The sequence below is a fragment of the Schistocerca americana genome, chromosome 5, assembly GCF_021461395.2.
Source record: "Schistocerca americana isolate TAMUIC-IGC-003095 chromosome 5, iqSchAmer2.1, whole genome shotgun sequence".
NCBI classification, from domain to species: domain Eukaryota; kingdom Metazoa; phylum Arthropoda; class Insecta; order Orthoptera; family Acrididae; genus Schistocerca; species Schistocerca americana.
The window spans coordinates 519943811-519966121 of NC_060123.1; the positions used below are offsets into that span (position 1 = coordinate 519943811).

The 22311-nt window shown below is 41.6% G+C and overlaps 1 protein-coding gene across 1 annotated transcript in view; it reads left to right on the top strand.

Annotated features, from left to right (window-relative positions):
* Positions 1 to 22311, top strand: part of LOC124616095 — a 70579-nt gene that overhangs the window by 264 nt on the left and 48004 nt on the right. The window lies entirely within an intron of this gene.

Below are 22311 nucleotides of genomic sequence, written 5' to 3' on the forward strand. Positions count from 1 at the left end.
CACTAACAAATTACTTTTTAATCTGATTTTTGCGTGTTTCGTTTCCAACCGGCATCAGTCGCCTACGAGCATAATGCGAAATCTACATTTAATTTATACGTTTACTACGTTCTCTCGCGTCCGTCGGTCGTCGTAATTTAATGTATATATTATTATTGTTATTATTATTTTTTGATTGTTGCCGACTTACGTGGTGGGCCTTCATAAAAATGATATTTAAGTTGAACAATGTAATAAACTTTTCATATAAATTTCCTCGGCTAGTCAGTTGACGTTAAAGCAAAAGATCTTTAGTTATTAATTACAATTGCGGCCCACACACGCGCGAGAGTATTTTCTTACCTCCGTTAACCATTGTATTGTAGTCAGAGTCCTGGCTCTGAGTCTCGGCTATGCTACTGAAAATAAGAATCTTAAAGCTAAGTATTTCTGCAACTTCGTGCGGCTGTGGAGAAAAATTAATATTATGCTAATAGCGGGCGAGTTTTCCGCTTCCGCTAATTTTTCATAAGTTAATATCGCCACGTAATGGCGTCGTTGGCTGCATCGGGCGCTGCGATTGTTGAGCTGTAAATTACTTGAATGCAGGTTAATTCAAGGAAGGCGGACATGAAATCGGGATCACCTCTTACAAATTAAAAGTGCACAATAATATTAAATAGTTATATTATATGTTTAACTCATACAAATATGCTTACATTTGTCAGCACACACAAGATGTCCCTCTAGACACATTCAAGACAAGCGAAGAAGTGAAGACGACTAAAAAATTAACAAAAGAGTGTAACTTGTCGTCTCTTTAGATCATTCTGTCATAAATTATTTCTTTGCAATCTAAACCTACACAGAGAAATTATTATTTTACGGCTACATGATAAAAAATTTGGCACTGGGGACGCTATAGTTCTTCGAAAATGGAAAACAAAGACTCCCCAGTTAGGATTTGACAATAACAGCAACAGCTTTGTTTGACGCTCTTGCTTGTCTACGGTACGGTTATTGTCGTTGTGGTCTTCAGTCCGAAGACTGGATTCATGCAGGTCTATCCTGTGCCTCTTCATCTACGAATAACTGCTACAATCTACATCCTTTTGAATCTGCTTACTGTATTCATCTCTTGGTCTCCCTCTACGATTTTTACCCCCCCCCCCCCCCCACTTTCCTCCAATACTAAATTGATGACCTCTTGATGTTTCAGAATGCGCCCTATCAACCGATTCCTTCTTTTGGTCTAGTTGTGCCACAAATTTCTTATTTCCCCAATTCTGTTCCATACCTCCTCATTAGTTACATGATCTACTCACTTGATCTTCCATCTTCTTCTGTAGCACCACACACTTCGAAAGCTTCTATTCTCTTCTTGACTAAACTGTTTCTTGTCCACGCTTCGCTTCCATACATGGCAACACTACAGACATATACTTTAGGAAAAGATTTCCTAACACTTAAATCTACATTCGATTTTAACAAATTTCTCTTCTTCAGAAATGCTTCTCTTGCTAATGCGTCTACATTTTATATCCTCTCTACTTCCGCCATTATCAGTTATTTTACTGCCCAAATAGCAAAACTCATCTACTACTTCAAGTGTTTCGTTTCCTAGTTTAATACCATCAGCATCACCAGATTTAATTCGATTACATTCTATTATCTTTATTTTGCTTTTGTTTTTGTTCAATTTATATCCTCCTTTCAAGACACTGCCCATCCAGTTTAACTGCTCTTCCAAGCCCTTTGCTGTCTCTGCCAGAGATACATTGTCATCGGCAAACCCTAATGTTTTTATTTCTTTTCTCTGTGCTTCAATTCCTACTCTAAATTTTTCTTTGGCTTCCTTTACTGCTTGTTCAGTGTACTGACTGAATAACATCGAGGATAAGCTACAATTCTGTCTCACTCCCTTCTCAACCACTGCTTCCCTTTCATGCCTCTCGACTTTTATAACTCCGACTGGTTTCTGTACAAATTGTAAATAGCCTTTCGCTCCTTGTATTTTACTTCAGCTACGTTCAGAATTTCAAGGAGGGTATTCTAGTCAACAATGTCATTAGCTTTCTCTAAGTCTACAAATGCTAAGAACGTAGGTTTGCCTTTCCTTAACCTGTCTTCTAAGATAAGCCGTACGATCAGTATTGTCTCGCTTGTTCCTACATTTCTTCGGAATCCAGACTGATGTACCCCGCGGAGAGCTACCAGTTTTTCCATTCTAGTTTCAGGTTCTGAGGATATGTTACAGCGAGCTCGGTTTCAAGAACTGAAAGAAGTAACGAAACAGCACAATTTTGAAATTTTATTGCATAAAAAGGAGTACATGGCATTTTATCGTCCTGCTCGTCGGTTATTAATAAGCAGTCCGTTAACCAGGCTAGCCAATTTACTATCCGTGGTCATACATTCCATCTTTTGGAGAACTTGGTATTGGAAAGATAATTGAAAAATTTAACGAGGTGTGTAGTACAACAAGCTAAGAAACAAACAAGGAAGGAAAGAACACTGAAGTTATACAAGATTACTGCGGCAACAGCAACTTTATACGGGGCAGAAGCGTGGGACCACCGTAAAAGGCACAACAGGGCACAAGTAGGTAAAAACCTTTGAAGTGTGATTTCTTCAATCAGTTGTGGAGAGTGATGAAGAGGGATAGGAAAAGAAATGAAGACATACGGAAGACAATCAACATATGTAGCTTAAATTATCAGATATCGTTTCTTTCTTGCCCTAATGATGGCTGCGTGAGGCGTCAGTGACGAGCAGAATTAATTACGTCGCAGTAGCATTTGTAAAATTTTGCCCTGTATTTGCTACAAGAAGGTGTCCGATACGCCCAGGGGTGGGAGCAATATTGTCGTAGCCGGTTAAAATTATAGTTCCCTATGAAGCCTAAATTCTACAATTGTTAAACTTAATGCCATCGAGTGATAATTGCTGAACGATGGTAGGATTAATCACTCTGATTTTTTATTACTTCATCGACAAGACACGCCGAGTGCAATGCGATCTCGTATTAACGGAAGTCATCATAACTGTTATCACCACCTCAGAATTCCCTAAGTAAAGGTGAACAGATTATAGTTTTAACTTAAATAATGCCTAATACGACTTTGGATTGCGACAACATTTTGTCCCGTTAGCTGCCAGTATTATACCTCGTATTAGTTTGCACAAAAAAGGATTAATTTCCTTTATTCACTTCCCAAAACCAATATAAAACCTTTTGATTTGTATTTTAAAATGGATCGTATCTGACTGCTATTAATTACAATACTACATGACCATAGTTTAAATCTTTTTAAATGCAGATATAAAAATTAATACAAGGATACTGCATTACTGCTTATTTATTCCTAAAACTTAAAATTGATATCATATTGAGTCATCGAAAAAAAGCCTTAAATAACACTGATTCTCTGGCCATCTCCAACCTACATTTCCTACTCGAAAGAAGAAAAACCAAAATTGGAGCAAATTTTATGTGGCTGCGCCACTTTTATATCTACAAAATAAAATATAAGACTAACTTCTATCCTTTTCAGATGTAGCTCTTTATAACCCGCATTCTTTACAAAAATGTTTTACATATTAGACTCGAACACCCTATTCGACATCTGAAATCCGTATCACGCTCATTCGGGGACTTTACCGTAAAGTAATTTAGAAGTCTCAGGCTTATATTTCATGAATAATCTCACATAGTGTCTAAAACGGACGAATGAACAATGCTTCGATTCTTTATAGTAGCCCTTACACTAACAGTCTTTAGTGTTAAGAGGCCAGCTCAAATTTATTTTTTACTTGTGAGGTCGAGCGGTGGCGTTGAAGTCCGACAGGATCTGCGGGACGTGTTCTTAAGTGTTCTCGTTAGATGCCTCAGCCTTGACCTCCACTCCGCCTGGCTCCATAATACGAATGCAACACAACATTGACTCACAGAAAAAAAAACTCTAATGAGAAGCTGGTCAGCTTGTTCAGTGGAAGTAAAAGGAATATATGTATAAGCACCAAAGAAACTGGTATAGGCATGCGTATTCAAATACAGGGATATGTAAACAGGGGCAGAATGCGACGCTACGGTCGGTAACGCCTACATAAGACAAGTCCCTGGCGCAATCGTTAGATCGGTTACTGCTGCTACAAAGGCAGGTTATCAAGATTCAAGTGAGTTTGAACGTGGTGTTGTAGTTGGTGCACGAGCGATGGGACACAGTATCTCCGAGGTAGCGATGAAGTGGGGATTTTCCCGTAAGACCATTACACAACCGTAACGTGAATATCAGGAATCCGGTAAAACATCAAATCTCTGTCATCGCTGCGGCCGGAGAAAGATCCTGCAAGAACGTGACCAACGACAACACAAGAGAATCATTCAACGACAGAAGTACAACCCTTCCGCAAATTGCAGCAGATTTCAATGCTCGGCCATCAACAGGTGTCAGCGTGCGAACCATTCAACGAAACATCATCGATATGGGCTTTCGGAGCTGAAGTCCCACTCGTTTACCCTTGATGATTGCACGACACAAAGCTTTACGCTTCCCCTCGGCCCGTCAACGTCGACATTGGGCTGTTGATGACTGGAAACATGTTGCCTAGTCGGACGAGTCTCGTATCGAGATTGTATCGAGCGGATGGACGTGTACGAGTATGGAGACAACCTCATGGATCCATGGATCCTTTATGTCAGCAGCGGACTGTTCAAGCTAGTGGAGGCTCAGTAATGGTGTGAGGTGTGTGCAGTTGGAGTGATATGAGACCACTGATATGCGTAGGCACGACTGTGACAGGTGACACGTACGTAAGCATCCTGTCTGATCACCTGTATCAATTCATGTCAATTGTACATTCCGATGGATTTGGGCAATTCCAGAAGGACAATGCGGCACCCAACACATCCATATTGCTACAGAGTGACCCAAGGAACACTCTTCTGAGTATAAACACTTCCGCTGGCCGCCAAACTCCCAGACATGAACATTAGTGAGCATATCTGGGATGCCTTACAACGTGCTGTTCAGAAGAGACGTGCTGGCAGGGACCCTACACTATATTAGGTAGGTGTACCAGTTTCTTTGTCTCTTCAGTGGATATACAATTGAGATCCCTAGTCTAAAGTGGTATCTTACAAAATGACAAAATCTAAGATTATCGTCAGAGTCGGACATCTGTTACAGAAAGGATGAGCGATAAATGTTTGCCGAGATCGGTTTGCAGGTATAAACCTAAAGTTCTTTAGCGTAGGCTGTCCAGAGAGAATATGGAAAGTCAAGTTCCCAGAAAGTCGAAGGGCCTATTGCATGATGAAGGTGATCACGAGCAGTATCCATAACTATCAATTTCTTTCTTATTGTCGACATAAAAGTTTGCTGGGTATGGTACCGCGTCATATTGTATAAAACTAGTGCTGGAGAAAATCAAATTTGCGGCCACGGTTGCAGCGGTCTTCTTCAGTGTCTACTGGTGCGTTCTAGCTAGGCACTGTTCCTTATATTTTGTTATTACTGTTCATTGCGCAGTCAGTTACCTCATAAAATTAAAAAGATTGTTCATTTCATTGGTCGCTTAAAGAAGAAGGAGAGGGAACTTTATTTTAATAGGTTACTGTGGTGGAGAGCAGCGTAACCACTGTTGTGTGTTGGCTCTTGTATTATGTGCCATGATTGGTGGTCACCGGCGAATGAGAAGTTGGCCGCAGAAGCCTATGCAATTATATTCTTTCTTCTAATTATTAAGAATTACATAAAACAGTTATAAGCGTTATAAAAGCAGCATGTCACGAATTTTGCCTCAGATTCATGAGATTGTGAAAAACAATCGAAAAATCAACTGAAATGCTATTTGTTTTCAAGAAACTGCTGCCTTTCTTCTGCCATAACTAGAGTAATCTTCTCGATTTATCGCAATAAATAGGTTGATTTAGCTGCCCCTGCCGCTGTCATTTGATGCTACCCGCAATGTTGTAGCTGGTTTTCACAAACCACGCGCGAGATTTTCGTATTCTGTTGCTTGCTACACGTAAGCTATTAGTTCTACAAAAGAAATAAATAAAGATTCTTTGTAGAAAATTTAATGTAGTTAAATACTGTACTACGATATGTTTTCGATAGAGGCTGTAGTTGTCGAGTTATTCAAGAAAAACGTGCAGAAGTGACCTTCAAAGGCACCCACATTCAGTGCTCACCAGACAGGATTTCTAGTGTGTTATTCATGACACTCTCTTCCATCATTGTACAAATATTTGCCACTGCATGAATTATTTTCCTCATTCGACCCTTTTTCGTCCTCATTATCTGGCCTTATTACGCCACTGCCTTGGAGCATTTACAAATTCTAAAATTGACGTTTGTGTACATTTTTCCTAACAGTTTCATGAGTTTTAACAGCAGAAAATAAATAAGTTCATCGTTGTATTAGATTAGATTAATTATTCGTTCCATAGACCCACAAAAGAAGGGATGCTCCTGGGTGTGGAACATTTCAGATAAACACATTACAAAAATATAATCGTAAAAACTTGAGTTTCATTAATTTTAATGATCCTCAGTCAATAAACAGTAAAATTATGTACATGAATTAAAATTAAACTTATAATTTCTACAGGCTTAATACTTATATCTGCTTTCCATACATCCATCATTCACATGGTAGGTAGTTACATGGCTGTTACAACCAAATATTGTCAAAAATTAAAGTATAATAAATTTTCATTAAAATGGTCTACTGCACTTGTTGAGAAATTCATGGATGGAATAGAAGGAGTTGGCCACCAAAAATCTTTTAAGTTATGTTTAAATTGTGCATTGTCTGAAACTAAACTCTTAATGGTTGCTGGTAACTTATTGAAAATATGCGTTGCTGAATACTGGACTCCTTTCTGGGCAAGAGTAAGTGATTTTAAATCTTTATGTATATTGTTCTTACTCCTAATATTGATACTGTGTACTAAGGAGTTAGTTGGAAAAAGAGATGTATTATTTACAACAAACTTCATTAAGGAATAAATATACTGAGAAGCTGTGGTTAGTATGCTCAATTCTTTGAATAGGTTTCCACATGATGTTCTTGGATTTACACTACACGTTACTCTTATTATATGTTTCTGTACTCTAAAAATTTTTTCTTGGTTTGTGGAGTTACCCCAAAATATGGTACCATATGACATAATGGACTGAAAATAAGCAAAAAATGCCAGTTTTTTAAATAGTTATATCTCCTATGTCTGACATAATTTGAATTGCAAACACATACTTATTTAGGTTCTTTAGCAGTCCATTAGTATGTAGCTCCCAACTGAATTTACTATCAAGTTGTAATCTCAAGAATTTTACACTCTCAACTTCTATTTTGATGTCATCATATTTTATATACACACTAAAAGAAAATCTCTTGGAAGTTCTGAACTGCATATAGTGGGTCTTTTCGAAGTTTAATGACAGTGAATTAGCTATGATCCACTTACTAATGTCAGTAAAAATTTGATTAGCTGCCCTTTCTAAATTTATATTTGATTTACTATTTATTGCAATGTTTGTATCATCTGCAAATAAGACAAACTTGGCATCTGGTAATGTGACAGATGACTGGTCATTAATATAAACAATAAAATGTCATGGACCTAGTATGGAACCTTGGGGAACACCACATGTAATTCCTTCCCAGTCAGATAATGTCTGATTACCTACTGCTGTAGTGTTACATAATGACACACTTTGTTTTCTATTAGTAAGATATGATTGAAACCACTTTGCAGCACTACCAGTGATGCCATAATATTTTAATTTACTTAAAAGAATGCTGTGATTCATAAAGTCAAAAGCCTTTGACAGGTCACAGAATGTGCCAGTTGCCTCTAGTTTTTTGTCTAATGAATTAAGGACTTTTCATTGTAAGTGTAAATATCCTTTCCAATATCAGAATTCTTATGAAACCCAAACTGTCATTTTGACAGTATGTTATTTTTGCTAAGGTGCTTAAGTAAATGCTTGAACATATTATTTTCTAAGGTTTTTGAAAAAGCTAGCGAAAGTGAGATTGGTCAGTAAGTTGATGGCCTTTCTTTGTCCCCTTTCTTGTGGAGAGGTATAATTTCAGCATATTTAAGGCAGTCCAGGAATGTTCCTGTGATAAGTAATTGATTACACAAATAACTTAAGATATGACTAAGCTCATATACACACTCTTTTATTAACTTTGTTGATGTGATATCATAACCACTAGAATGCTTTGATTTCGAGAACTTTATGATGGATTCTACTTCTTTGGGTGAAGTAAGCATCAATTCCATTTTACTGAGATTGCTTGTGTGCACTGGTCTCAGATATTCCATTGCATTATTCACTGAACCTGACAACCACATGCTATCAGTAACAGAGACAAAATACTTGTTTAAATGGTTTGTAACACAATATGCATTTGTTACCAGGGTTTCTCTTATTTTTAGAGCTTTTTGTTCCTCCTCGTTTCTGGTCCTACCTGCTTCTGACTTAACTATATCCCATATTGTTTTTATTTTATTGCTGGATGTATTTATCTTCTTCTCAATGCAGTTGTTTAGATTTCTGGATAACCTTCTTCAATATTTTGCAGTAATTTTTGTAATGAGCTATAACGTTAGTATCAAAGGTGTCCATACACATCAGATAGAGTTTCCTTTTTGTCTCACATGATATCTTTATCCCTTGTGTGATCCATGGTTTCTTATTAGACTTCTGCTTAATTTGAGTTACCTTCAGGGGAAAACAATTTTCAGATAAGGTGCTAGCTTTATTAATGAATGTTTTGTATTTTCCATTTGTGTCTTGGATGCTGTAAATATCCATCCAAATAATTTCTTTGAGCAGTCTCCTAAATTTCTGTTTTTGACTGTTTTATTGGCCTTCTGTACTCAGTTCTGATAGATGTTTTAACCTGACAATTTTCAAAATTTAATGTTAGATGTTGCATGTCATGGTCAGATAGCTCATTTACTACTGGTTTTGTAATGTGGCTTAGTTGCCTAGAATTTTGTATAAAGATATTATCAATGACAGTCTTAGAACATTTGTATACCCTAGTTGGGAAAGTTACAGTAAAAATTAAATTGAATAACGATGTAACTGATTTCAGTAACTGTTCACTGACAGTGTTTTTCTGGACATATATATTAAAATCACCAGCAACCACTAGTTCTTTGTTTTCTAATTTTAGACGAGATAATAAATCTTCAAGGCCGTTTATAAACAGGTTGAAATTTCCTGAAGGTACTCTGTATATGGCTACTGTTATAAAGGACATATTATGAAATTCTATCTCTGTTGCACATGCTTCTAAGTGCTGCTCCAAGCAAAATTTATTTATGTCAATATTCTTAAATTTAAAACTGTTTTTAACAAATGTGGCAACTCCTCCTTTCTCCATATTTTGTCTGCAGAAGTAAGAGGCCAAATTAAATTCTGTAAGGTTTAACATATCTATACCAGTGGTCACATGGAGGCAGATTATATCAACTGGGTTCAATCACTCTAATTCGTCAATGCACATAAGTAGTTCATTAATTTTAGTTCTAAGCCCTCGAATATTTTGATGCACTAAAGATAGTTGGCATTTCATATTTACAGAGATGAAATTGGGTAGAAATAAAATTTCTGCTGATTGCTGTAAATTTTTAACCAACAGCTGTGTTTGCTGATCCAATGTGCCAGGATTATTCTGTTTGATTTCTTTCTCAAACTGAAGGTTCGTTTCAATCTTTGCTTCTCTCAGAACTTGACTTCGTTCTGTCCTACCTATCCTAAAAAAGATACTAACCCAACACCTATGACCACTGGTACATTACCACTCATGGCAGTGCCTCCCCCTTACATTTCCTGGTATTAGCCCAGCCAATTTATCCTCTCCTTTCCTGTTGAAGTGTAGGCCATGTCTACTATAATCCAACCTACTGAGAGAATCAACAGGAACCAAACCAATATGTGACCCTGCACCCAACCCAAGTAGCTGTTCCAACTCTAAATTAACTCTCCCGAGAGAAGAGTTTAATTGAGGTTGGTCATGGCGACTCAGAACAGACACAAACTCAACACTGGTATGTATCGTTGCTGATGCAATCTTTGCCAGGTAACACTCGAAATTGTACCCAGGATATCTGTTAATACTATTGCCCAGCCCACCCACAATAACCATGGTGTCTTCCTTGGTAAAATCTTTACAGAGTGAATCTAAATCCTCTGTCACCTGACCCAGACCAGCACTACGTTGTTGGCCTGGTATTCTGAACCTAACAGATCCTGGAAAAGTTGGCCTACACCTCTGGCAGGTGAACTACCTAACAACAAAACTTTCTTTCTCTTTGCTGACTTCCCTACATTATCATTCAATTTTCTACTGAAAGTTTGTTGTGACCTCTCTACACCTACCTCTGTCTGAGGCTCATGAGTTTCTAACTGAGGCAACAGATCAACTTATTCTTCACATTCACCACAAAGCTGTCTGAAAAAGTTCTATCTCTGTTCCTCCAGTTACCTGTTGCCACTTCCAACCTCTCTTTACCCTTCTCCCTCCTTAACCTGTTCAGATCTTCCCTAGCCTGTTCTAACTGTGCCTGAAGGACAGCAATTTTCCCCTCCTGTTCCACTACTTTCCTATCTCTGCTGCATATCCTACAGAACCACTGATGAGTCTGATCCACTTCCCCATTTCCTACGCCGCTATAGTCACCCCAATGGAAAAAACTACTGCAGTCATCACACCAAACCCCGGAACTAACAATTCTACGGCATGTCAGGCAGTTTACACTCATGATAAAAATCTTACTTTGGCGAGAATAAGTCAAATTAAATTACTGAAAAACAAGAAAACACGTTTATGAAAGATTATGCCTAGTCTCAATTGCATTTAACAAACTACTTTAGTGACAATAAGTTAGATTACCGAAAAAAGAAGAAAAACACGTTTACAAAAATTAGGCCTAGTCGCAACTGTATGTAAACAAAGCTACTACCGTATGTGCAAAGTTTCCAGATACCGGAACTTAAAATTTACGCTGTGTTTCGCAAAATAAGAGTCAGACATCAAAGGGATACCCTTTTCTTAACTTGCTGGAACGGAACAGAACAATTAAATGAGATTCTATAAGTTTTTCTGCCCTAAAATGTATGCGAGAAGACGATCGTAACCTTACTTTATGTTCCTTTCGCGTTTTCTGGAATAATACCTTTAATAGTAAGCTTGAAAAACACACTAATACACCTATTAAACTAGTTTCCTGAACTAAACTGAGTTTTATTGCAGTCTAAACCACTTATCTGTATGGCAGCACAAAACTCACGTGTCTCGCCTAGTGCAGAGCTACCCACCAGGTCTTCTGACTACGAAGCTACTGTTCTTGTGAGGGTTAGGTTTGAATCGACTTGTGATGGTAATAAGTTTTGGCATAACGTTTTACGTTCATTACCCTCACGGGTAGGTGTAAAGTAATAAAGTTTACAAAGTAGCCGACTATGCTGTTGGAGTAATAGCCCAATCAATAGCGACCAAAAGAGGTTGGGAGTATTTCGTGTAACCGGAATTTTTTTTTCAGTGCTAGGAGGGAGTGGCACAAGTATTAGAATAGGGCCAAAACAAGAGATCCTTACTGATGGGGGATGAGTGTGGGGTGGAGATGCATTTGAACGTCACTTTTTTACGTTTTTCTTGAATAACTCGTAAACCATGTCCTTTAGCGAAAACGAATCTCAGTACAAAATTTAGCTCCATTAAATTTCCTGCAGAACTGTCCTGCTCATTTTTTTTTCTTTACGACTAATAGCTTGCACATAGTTTAAGGCGGCCAGCTATAACATCGCGGGTTGCATAAAACGACGGCGGTAGGGGCAGCTGAATCACCTTCTATAGTCCGCAAGGAAACACTGAGTAAAGTCTCTAGACATAACCTTCTGTTTAGTGACGTTTACTTGTACGTAATCTTTGAAATGTGATTTTGGAAATTACCTGTGAACGTACACTTTAATTATAGATCGTGCAGGCACATTTTTATGATGTAACTAAACGCATCGCCGTCAGCTAAGATATACATTAACTGTTGACTGGGATTGGATTTTCTTCACGTCTTTACATCTTTGAAATATACTTTTGGAAGTTACCTGTGAATATGCACTTTAATCACAGATCGTGGAGGCACATTTTTATGATGAAACTAAACGCATCGCCATCAGCTAAGATATACATTAACTGTTGACTGGGATTAGATTTTCTTCATGCCTTTGGACACTTGCACAGGACTCTACATCTACATCTACATCTACATTGATACTCCGCAAGCCACCCAACGGTGTGTGGCGGAGGGCACTTTACGTGCCACTGTCATTACCTCCCTTTCCTGTTCCAGTCGCGTATGGTTCGCGGGAAGAACGACTGTCTGAAAACCTCCGTGCACGCTCTAATCTCTCTAATTTTACATTCGTGATCTCCTCGGGAGGTATAAGTAGGGGGAAGCAATATATTCGATACCTCATCCAGAAACGCACCCTCTCGAAACCTGGCGAGCAAGCTACACCGCGATGCAGAGCGCCTCTCTTGCAGAGTCTGCCACTTGAGTTTGTTAAACATCTCCGTAACGCTATCACGGTTACCAGATAACCCTGTGACGAAACGCGCCGCTCTTCTTTGGATCTTTTCTATCTCCTCCGTCAACCCGATCTGGTACGGATCCCACACTGATGAGCAATACTCAAGTACAGGCCGAACGAGTGCTTCGTAAGCCACCTCCTTTGTTGATGGACTACATTTTCTAAGGACTCTCCCAATGAATCTCAATCTGGTACCCGCCTTACCAACAATTAATTTTATATGATCATTCCACTTCAAATCGTTCCGCACGCATACTCCCAGATATTTTACAGAAGTAACTGCTACCAGTGTTTGTTCCGCTATCATATAATCATACAAAAAATACAATAAATACAATATGTTGCATTACACACCTTCATTGAGTGTGTTCCCAGTTTTCGCGGTTGGTAGAAGCTGAATTTTTAAATCGTGCTCAGAGTGAATAATAGTAAGTAAAACAAGCTGCTAACAGTGAAAATTGGGCTATTTTGTACGGTTATGACTAAGCTTTATCACTGGTTCCCAGAAAACATATAAAAACAGACTATTTATCTTGTAAAAACTGTCTGCTTTTAGTACAGTATTAATGTGTCACGCACATTCTGGTCTACTGTCATCACTGTAACGTACGGGCACACACAAATGAATAAGCTGAAGTTTGCAAGTGAATGAAATTGGCTGTGATTAGTTCATGTGAGATTTGATAGAGGAACTTGTAACTTGTAGCTAAGTCCTTTTATCTACGAAGTAAGAAAAAGGTGTCGACATTCCAATGTAGATGTACTTAGCTTTTTACAGCTTCTTTAAAAAGGAAATTTGTTTATTTACTAATTCATTAATAAGAAGAATAACCATGAGTTTCTAAGATTGATATATTACTGTCTTGGGCCATTTTACTATTTTAAGAGCCTCTCCGTCCGTTAATTTCCTTTTTTGAAATTTAAGTGATAAATGGGTTTATGATCATACGTGAGTTTGCTGAAGGGGCATGTCGTTTCTTTGTTATTGATATATTTGTCCTACTAACAAGGAACTCCTTGCGGGACCTTAGTTTATCCCGGCGTATACAATGTTCAAATAAATGTAAATAACATATAATAAATATTGTGGTAATATGACGTGAAGTGCCGACCTTGTGGACGAGCGGTTCTAGGCGCTTCAGTATGGAACCGCGCGACCGCTACGGTCGCAGGTCCGAATCCTGTCTCTGGCATGGAAGTGTGTAATGTCCTTAGGTTAGTTAGGTTTAAGTAGTTCTAAGTTCTATGGGACTGATGACCCATAGTGCTCAGAGCTATTTGAACCATTTTATGAAGAGTGTTTTTCGACCACATCTAAGATCAGGATATTTTTAGCTTCCGTAAAGAATGATTTTGGTTTGCGTAAGGCGGATGTCTACAGTATTCTTTGCAATTTTATCGTGTCATATATTGGCCCGACTATCAGGACTGTGTAGGACCGGTGTACTGAGCATAAGCGGCACACACGCTTACAAACAGACGAGAAAATCCGCCATTGCAGAACATTGTCTTGACGCTGGTCATCCTATAGAATATAACAACACGGAGATTCTGGCATGTAGTTCCAGCTATTGGAATAATGTTATTAAGGAAGCCTTTGAAATTGAATTAGCAGGGCACCTTATAAATAGAGATGGTGGTTTTTCTTTGAATTCTGCATGGAATCCTGATCTCTCACTTATGAAAAAAAAAGAGGGACAGAGTTTATGCTACTTCACCCTTTGATTATTAATTTCACTGTCGATTATTTCTGAGGTCGGTTATCTTTGGTCTGTGATGGCGCTAGTGTTTACAGTGTGTATCTATGTTGTCTTTATGGACTTTCTGCGCAAACCGAGGTTTTAAATTCCCTTGCACAGCGCTTACTTGCTGCAGTGCCTTGAAAATGGCAGTGTGAGCTCCTGCCGAAATATCGGCGGTTGTCGACACCGTCACCCGGCTGCATTCCTGTAAGATTTTTGGACAAGGAACGCCTTCAGTGAGAGATCGCAAAAGGCCATGTTTACAGCATTCGACACCCTGCATATTGTTTACCAACCAACCACAATTTTGACTGTTAATAGCAACAGGAAGCAGAACTGGAGGTATCCATTGGCGAGCACAGTATAAAGGTACGGAGCGTAGTTCAACTGCTCAGTGGTACAGTGACAGTGGTGCTGATACAGCATAGCAATGGCAACGATAAACAAAGCAAACAATTGATTATATCTACAACAACAATTGTCGAAGCTGTCAGTTTGTCAGAAAGGAATCCAAGGTATTTCGCAGAGTGAGAACTGGCAGATGAAATACTAGCGTTTTTGCGAGGTGAGGCAGTGGAATGTGTGGCTTCGCATACGCTCGAGTGTGCGGACAGTGTACATGAGGAGTACAATAATGACGATGCATGCTTAACAAGTGAAAGTGATACTGAAACAGGTGTCCTTGTCGGATGGGGAGCTACAAATGTCGTCTCCAGTGAAACGTAGTAAAGGACAATCGTTGTCCAAGGACGTGGTACTAAACATAATTACGGACATGGAAGACCTTCCGCATCTTAGTAAAAAACAGTTATGAACAGATGTCGAATAAATCCGCAGCAGTATGACTGTGTATGATTAAGAAAAAGCTATGGATATTCAAGGGAGGGCAAGAGGCACTTGTTCCACAAACTGCTGTTTGCGCTTTTCAAGGATGCTCGATACAGTTCACGGGATTTCCACGACAGTGATCTATTACGTTATGCACATCACACTGTGCGCTACGTAGATTACAATGACTTCAAGGAAAGCAGTGGATGGCTGCATAACTTCAAACAGTGCTACAGAAATGGAAGACGCAAGATAACGAAATTTCAAAGTGTCAACTTGACGATGCACAGCAAACTGTGGAATCGGCCCGAGATAAACAAATTTATCCCATCATTCAGTAAGTAATTTGTTTTCAGTTCCGACCAATCGGTATATATATGAGAGGTACCAAGAGGTATCAAGACCAGCCAACATCAATGCCTTACCGTATTCTTATACAATTATGCCGACCGCTTATCTGGATGGTAAATCGGCTGGAAAGTTATTTCTTGTGCTGCGAGATGCAGGAGGTGCTCTGCCCCCTACGATTCTTTCTCGTGTGCGTGATTTTATAAGAGCAGTAGGGAATATTTACGTCAAGAGTGAGAAAATGGTTGTAAGAGGACTACAACTATGATATGAGCACTGCTTTTCGCCAATATCTGGTCAAAATAGCTTGCTTTTGCTATCATACTTTTTTTAGAGCAAACTAACCCTCCCGAAAAGTGTGTGACATCGCAGTTCATACCATGTGGAACGAATGGACGAATACAGCCTCCGGATTTTTTTTTCCTGTGCCTATAAAACATATTGTCGCATTGTCTGCAGCTACGGCATAAAGGATAGCTAGTTAAGCTCCACGATATACTACTCGCATTCGGTTGCATGCCATCACATTACATCATTTCTCATCATCCCGCTACACCAATGTGATTCTATATGCTTTCTTTAAGAGAGAATACCTAGCTGAACGTCCTGCAGGGTTTGTAACTCCAAGGGAGGTCGTCTTCAGTCTCGATGGTGCGAATATTTGTGTTGACTGTGGCGCGCATTTTTCATTCGGTGTTGTCCTTAGGTTAGTTAGGTTTAAGTTCTGGGGTACTGATGACGTCAAACGTTACGTCCCATAGTGCTCACAGCCATTTCAACACACACACACACACACACACACGCACACACACACACACACACACACACACACACAGAGAGAGAGAGAGAGAGAGAGAGAGAGAGAGAGAGGGGCACACGAAATCACAGAAACAGAAATAACAAAGGTGTTTTCTCTGCTGTTACCTCCGTTATTGACACATTGATCACAGTGTGCGACCAGAGTCTTCATTCCCTCGTAGAAGTTCGTCTGCTGTGCTGGAACTAGCTGGTGCAAAGTACTTAAATTTCTCATAACGGATTTCTAAGTAACTTTCTTCTCAGAGAGGTGGTCTTCCACTTCGCTGTTTGCCATTCAGACACATTTGACCACACTGGAAGTTTCTTCGCTACCTACCACTGCATCATGTCGGTGCCTTGTTACCGCACGGTTGCACCAACTCAGGATGGGTTGTTGCGACGTTGTTCCCCTTCCAATGCAGAAAACAAATTGCCGCACGATACACCACTTTATCAGTGGACTGCGCTATTTCGTTTCCGTTGCACTAGCGGCGTGCTACGATACTTTGGTGCGGGGACTCGACTGAGTACCAGGACTTCAGACGCGGGCAGCAAAAAACAAAAATGTAACTACATAACTTTAGTGTTTCAAGGTGATAATTACAACTTTATGACTACCTCTTATCTAGGCTGTTTGATAGATTTAGGTGACGAAACCCACTAACAGGGAGGGGGGGGGGGGGGTTCTATATCCTGGCAGAATACAACAAATTAAACAAGCTTGCCAGAAGATGTTCACTAGCAACTCTTTTCTCACAACACCTGTCACGTCTCTGACGAAACCCACTAACAGCGGAGGGTTATATATCCTGGCAGAATACAACAATTTAAACAAGCATTCCAGATGATGTTCACTAGCAACTGTTTTCTCACAACACCTGTCACCTCTCCTGCTTATTGCTCCCACCTCCGTTGTACAATGTACAGGTACGTAATTTCGTCGAGATCAAAGCAATAAAGGTAAAGAACCAACACCTCTGAAAATGCAGTATTCACTGTCATGCCCCATTGTAGTTACTGTCGCAAGCACATATCGTACAGAAATAGAGAAATGTCCTACCAGTAACCGTTTTAGTCTTATGTCTCAACACCACTGCTCATGTTATGAGATGATTCTTTACTATTACTGCTCACTTCTTTCATTGTTACAGTACTATCTTTTGTTTTATTTGATGACTAACTGGCTGCTTACTGATAACTGATTGATTGCTTAGTGGGGTCGAAAGGGACCACACTGCGAGGTCATTCGTCCTTTCTGCCTTATATGTTCAAAGCACAAGGATTCAATCTTTCATGGTTTCATCTGAAATACTCCTGAGGTTAGAATATTTTCGTTATTATTTCCCATATCAGGGTTTCGAATTTGTCTTGCTCAGTTTGAGATTCTTATCTAAGTTCTTCCTACTTTTTCCTGAACAATTCCATAACATCCTGTATTATCTGGGTACTCTCTTAGATTAAGAAGAGTGAGAGAGAGCCAATGTCCCAAGCTGAAACATTGTTGAGAGTTAAAAGTGACCTAAAGACTTATAATTTTTACCCAAAGACTAGATGGTGGCACTACACTGACCCCCCACCCCCCTTCCCATCCTCCATGAAGTAGACCCAATCCCTTAGGTTTTGCTGTGACCCAGTTCTCTATTGCAATTGCCACTTCCCCTTAATATGTAAAACAAGTACATAACACTAAATCTGTTGACATGTGGCATAATCGGGTCTACTGCCAGATGTTTATGTCGCTCTGGCACAATATTTCGGCCACGTAACTCGTTGCCTTCTTCAGGTGCTACCTGAGAGTGCCATATTGGAGGATCTTGTCCAGTATTCACGCCCAGAGGGCGCTGGGTGCTCTCTCTGCCGTCTGCGCCTGCCTGGCGCTGCCTGTAATGTGTTGTCTCTTCCCCGGTGCTCCCTCGGACGTCCGCGCCCGACTTGGTCGCCGTCTGTGGCAGCTGTCTGCACGGGGTACCGACGTCGCACGGAGTCCTCCTCCATTCATACCTAGCCGAGAGGTCCTTCCATGTCAGGCTGGACGACGGGACATCCACCCATCGACACATCCTTGCTGGAGTGCCGCAGGGGTCCGTCCTTGGGCCCCTATTGTACTCCCTATACACCGCCGACGCTCCGCGCGTAACGCCGGTGAAGTTGGCGCTATATGCCGACGACGCTGCGCTGTTCGTGCGGAGCATGAAGGCGGTCGAGATGCGACGTCTTCTCCAACGAGGTTGCGAGGCCCTATGCGCCTGGTCGACCAAGTGGCGCCTCAAGCAAAACGCGGTGAAGAGCCAGGCGGTGGTGTTCACGAGACGACCACTGCCGCCCGATCTTCCGCCAGTCACCATCATGGGCAGCCCCGTCCCATGGAGCAAGACTGGCTGCTACCTGGGTGTCACATTGGACCACAAGCTGACGTGGAAGCCGCACATCGAGGACGTCAGGGGCAGAGCAATAGGGCGCCTACGCGTTCTGTACCCTCTGCTCAACCCGTCGTCTGCCTTGCCTCCCCACCACGGCATCACGCTGTACCTGGCGCTGGTTCGTCCAGTGCTGGAATATGCGGCCGTGGTGTGGGACAACGCGGCCGAAACACACATCAGCAAGCTGCAGAGGGTGCAAAACAGGGCGCTCTGCGCCTGTCGAGGTTATACTCGACCGCTCGGCTACACGAGCAGACCGGAATCCCCCTCCTCCGCGACTGCTTCAAGCAATCGGCGCGGGCCTTCTATGAGCGGACCGAACGGTCCAAAAACCGGCTCATCAGGGATCTGGGCCACCCTGCACATCACAGGCCAGCAACACGTTGGCCTGACCTGCTGCGGGAGTGAAAACTTCCGCAACAGAGACAGGACATCTACATCCACGAAAACCTAGAGGCCAATCCATGAAGAGAGGCAGTACTTCCGAAACGTAGGGTTTACGCAGGAATAGCAGTAGACGGCTTAGCCTGCTCCTGCACGGGTCAGGGCAGACCCGTAAGGTAGAAGAGTGAGTGAGTAAGTGAGTCTGAGGCCCGTCCTGTGTCAGGCGCTCCGTTCACGGTCCGTTTCAGATATATAAGAGCTAGGCAGAGCAAAATCAAAATCATCAAAGCTCTTGGAACTGCTGCACACAAGCTCACGGCCACCTGACGACTTACGGCCCGATACTGTTCCAAATGCTGCAATAACTGCTGCGTGGTGATCCGCCCCCTTGTGTTTAACGAACAGTCCAGGCTTAGTTCCCAGGTGTCATTAAGGAAGGTAAGGTTTCTTTGGGCAGCATCTCTAGAGGTTCGAGTGGGCCATACAGCAGGGTTGTGTTACATTCAACACAGTAATACCCATCATAGTAGCTGGTGACTGAAACGTAGGTCCCATAATTTCACACATAGTCCCATTGATTAATGGGACCCACAATCTCGAGGGTCGGCATTTGGAGACTACTCTGCTCTGTCATTTCTGGAGCTCACCCTCAGTCACCACTACATGTCGATCCCTGTCTTTCGCTAATAGTACCACTCGTTACCCTCCCACGAGCACGAATTTCCCAACTGTTGCCAACTTCACCAGATATGTTTGCACTGTAACACTAAGCACCGCATGCTTTTCAGCCACCTCTTCACTGAGACATACAATCGTGCACTATCTGTCGTTACAGCCACTGTTCAAATGGTTCAAATGGCTCTGAGCACTATGGGACTTAACATCTATGGCCATCAGTCCCCTAGAACTTAGAACTACTTAAACCTAACTAACCTAAGGACAGCACACAACACCCAGCAATCACGAGGCAGAGAAAAATCCCTGACCCCGCCGGGAATCGAACCTGGGAACCCGGGCTACAGCCACTGTGGCACCATGTTAGTAGAACAGAAAGTTCTCGCTGCTTGACTCTACTATTAGCTGTAATTCCGGTGCTAATACTCCTTGCAACTTCCTCAAGCATTTCAGGCACACCGTCCTAGACATTGACAGTGCCAAATCTCTCAGCCACGTTGCTTGTCTTATTGCAACAATACTTTATTCACCTCCTCACTCTACTTCAACTCGTAAGTATGTACGATTAGTATCCTAATCCTATCGGCAAAATCCTCAACCGCCTCGTCATGCCTCTTGGAAGCGATTACCAGTTACTGATAGAGAAACTGTGCACTATTCTGCTTCTTATACCTTTGATGTAGATCTTGTCTGAGTTTATTAAAAGTCTGCGCATTGCGTAGCATCTCTGTAAACAACGAGAACGACTTTTCTTCCCCTGTTAAGTGTATCTTTAATAACTGTTCATACGACCAAGCCCCTGAGATCCTCCACAAATGTCAACACATCCTCTACGAGAGAAGGGTGAAATACGATCATCAAAAGCGAGATCCACTCCTAGAGCCTGTGACCACCACATCTCTATTTCCTGATCTTTCTCTACCATCTTATTGTATGTGACCACTTTATCTCCCCTTAACTGAGCCACTTGATTCACCAACGACTGTATAGCATCCTCACTAGTGGCACATTTTGTCACTGCTTCTTCCTTACTCATCTTTACGATTCAAAATTAATACCTCAAAACACCACCAACCCATAATTTGCTATTAACCCAGATAAAACAGGTAGTCGAGGAGCATTTTGCCAATCTACTTCTTCTACCTAATCAAGAGCCACAGGACTCTCTACATTGCCTGGCCATGTATCCAAAACATGAAAGCAGACAACTGCTACAAAGACTGCACAAGGGCAGAATGTCCAAGCAAACTGTACTGCGTGCAATGCATGAGTAGTAACTACTCAACTCTAGAATTTGCCTTAAACTGCGATAAGTCAACTGGTTTCTTTAGTTTCATAAAGGTAACCCTCATATAATCACGACCGCTAAAATTGGATGCCATGAATATCACCACACAAGAACAAAAAATAGCCTCACTCATCCCAAATGAAGGCATTGCAGACTCTCACTCAGACGTCACGCTGTGGGAATATCGCACCCTCCACTGCTGATTATAGTGACGTCAGCACTCCTGACACCACTGACGAGTGACTGACCCCACTCTGAACGATACGGGGTAAGTGGTGTGGCCAAAGTCCCCAGTGGAAACACTGTTGACAGTAAGCAATGACTTTTATTGACTTCAGCGGCAATGTCCTTGCTGCAGTGGTAAGACTGATTCCTGTCAGATCAACGAAGTTAAGCACTCTTGGACACTGGTAGCACTTGGATGGGTGAACCTCTGGGTCTGCCAAGCGCTGTTGGCAATCAAGATGCACTTAGTCCTTGTGAGGCCAATTGAGGAGCTAACTGGTTGTGAAGTAGCGGTTCTGGTCACGATTACTGACAACAGCTGGGAGAGCAGTGTGCTAACCACGCGCCGCTCCATATCAGCATTCAGTGATGCCTATCGGCTGAGGACGACACAACGTTCGGTCGATACCACTGGGGCTTATGAGGCCTGTTCAGATGGAGTTAAAGTTATTTATAGTTTATTGACTTCAGTACATGATGCAGTGAGGCAGATGCATCTCTCCCTATTGTCCCTGGCTGATGTTGATGAACAGGGGGTAGCTCCCACCCATAGCTGCTGAGCTGGCGCCCTACGTTGCTGAGGCTGGAGACTGCGGCCATTAACATCAACAGTGCTATGTGTTGTGCTCCGATGTCATACAAGAGGAATGGCTTCTCGGTTCGGTAAGCGGCCACAGTGGCGCAAGTGGAATCTGCCGAGGATGGGCTTCAACCTGCTGATGTTGAATTGGACGGCTGCTGGCGCTGTGGTGCTGAATCCCGCTAGGAACTCGGCGTTGGTGACGTCAGACACAGAGGGACGTCGGTAGTGCCATGGCACCATGTCTCATGAAGGAAGTGCTGCTGGCGGCAGGCACAGCATGATGTCAAACCCATGGCTGCTGACAGCAGTGCCCAGTCATTTCGCTGTCCGACATATCTGTGGCGTCGTTGTAGTGCTACTGGTTTCCAGCAGCGAAAATTGATCCCTGCCTCACAACCCAGCCTTATTCATATGTCTCTGG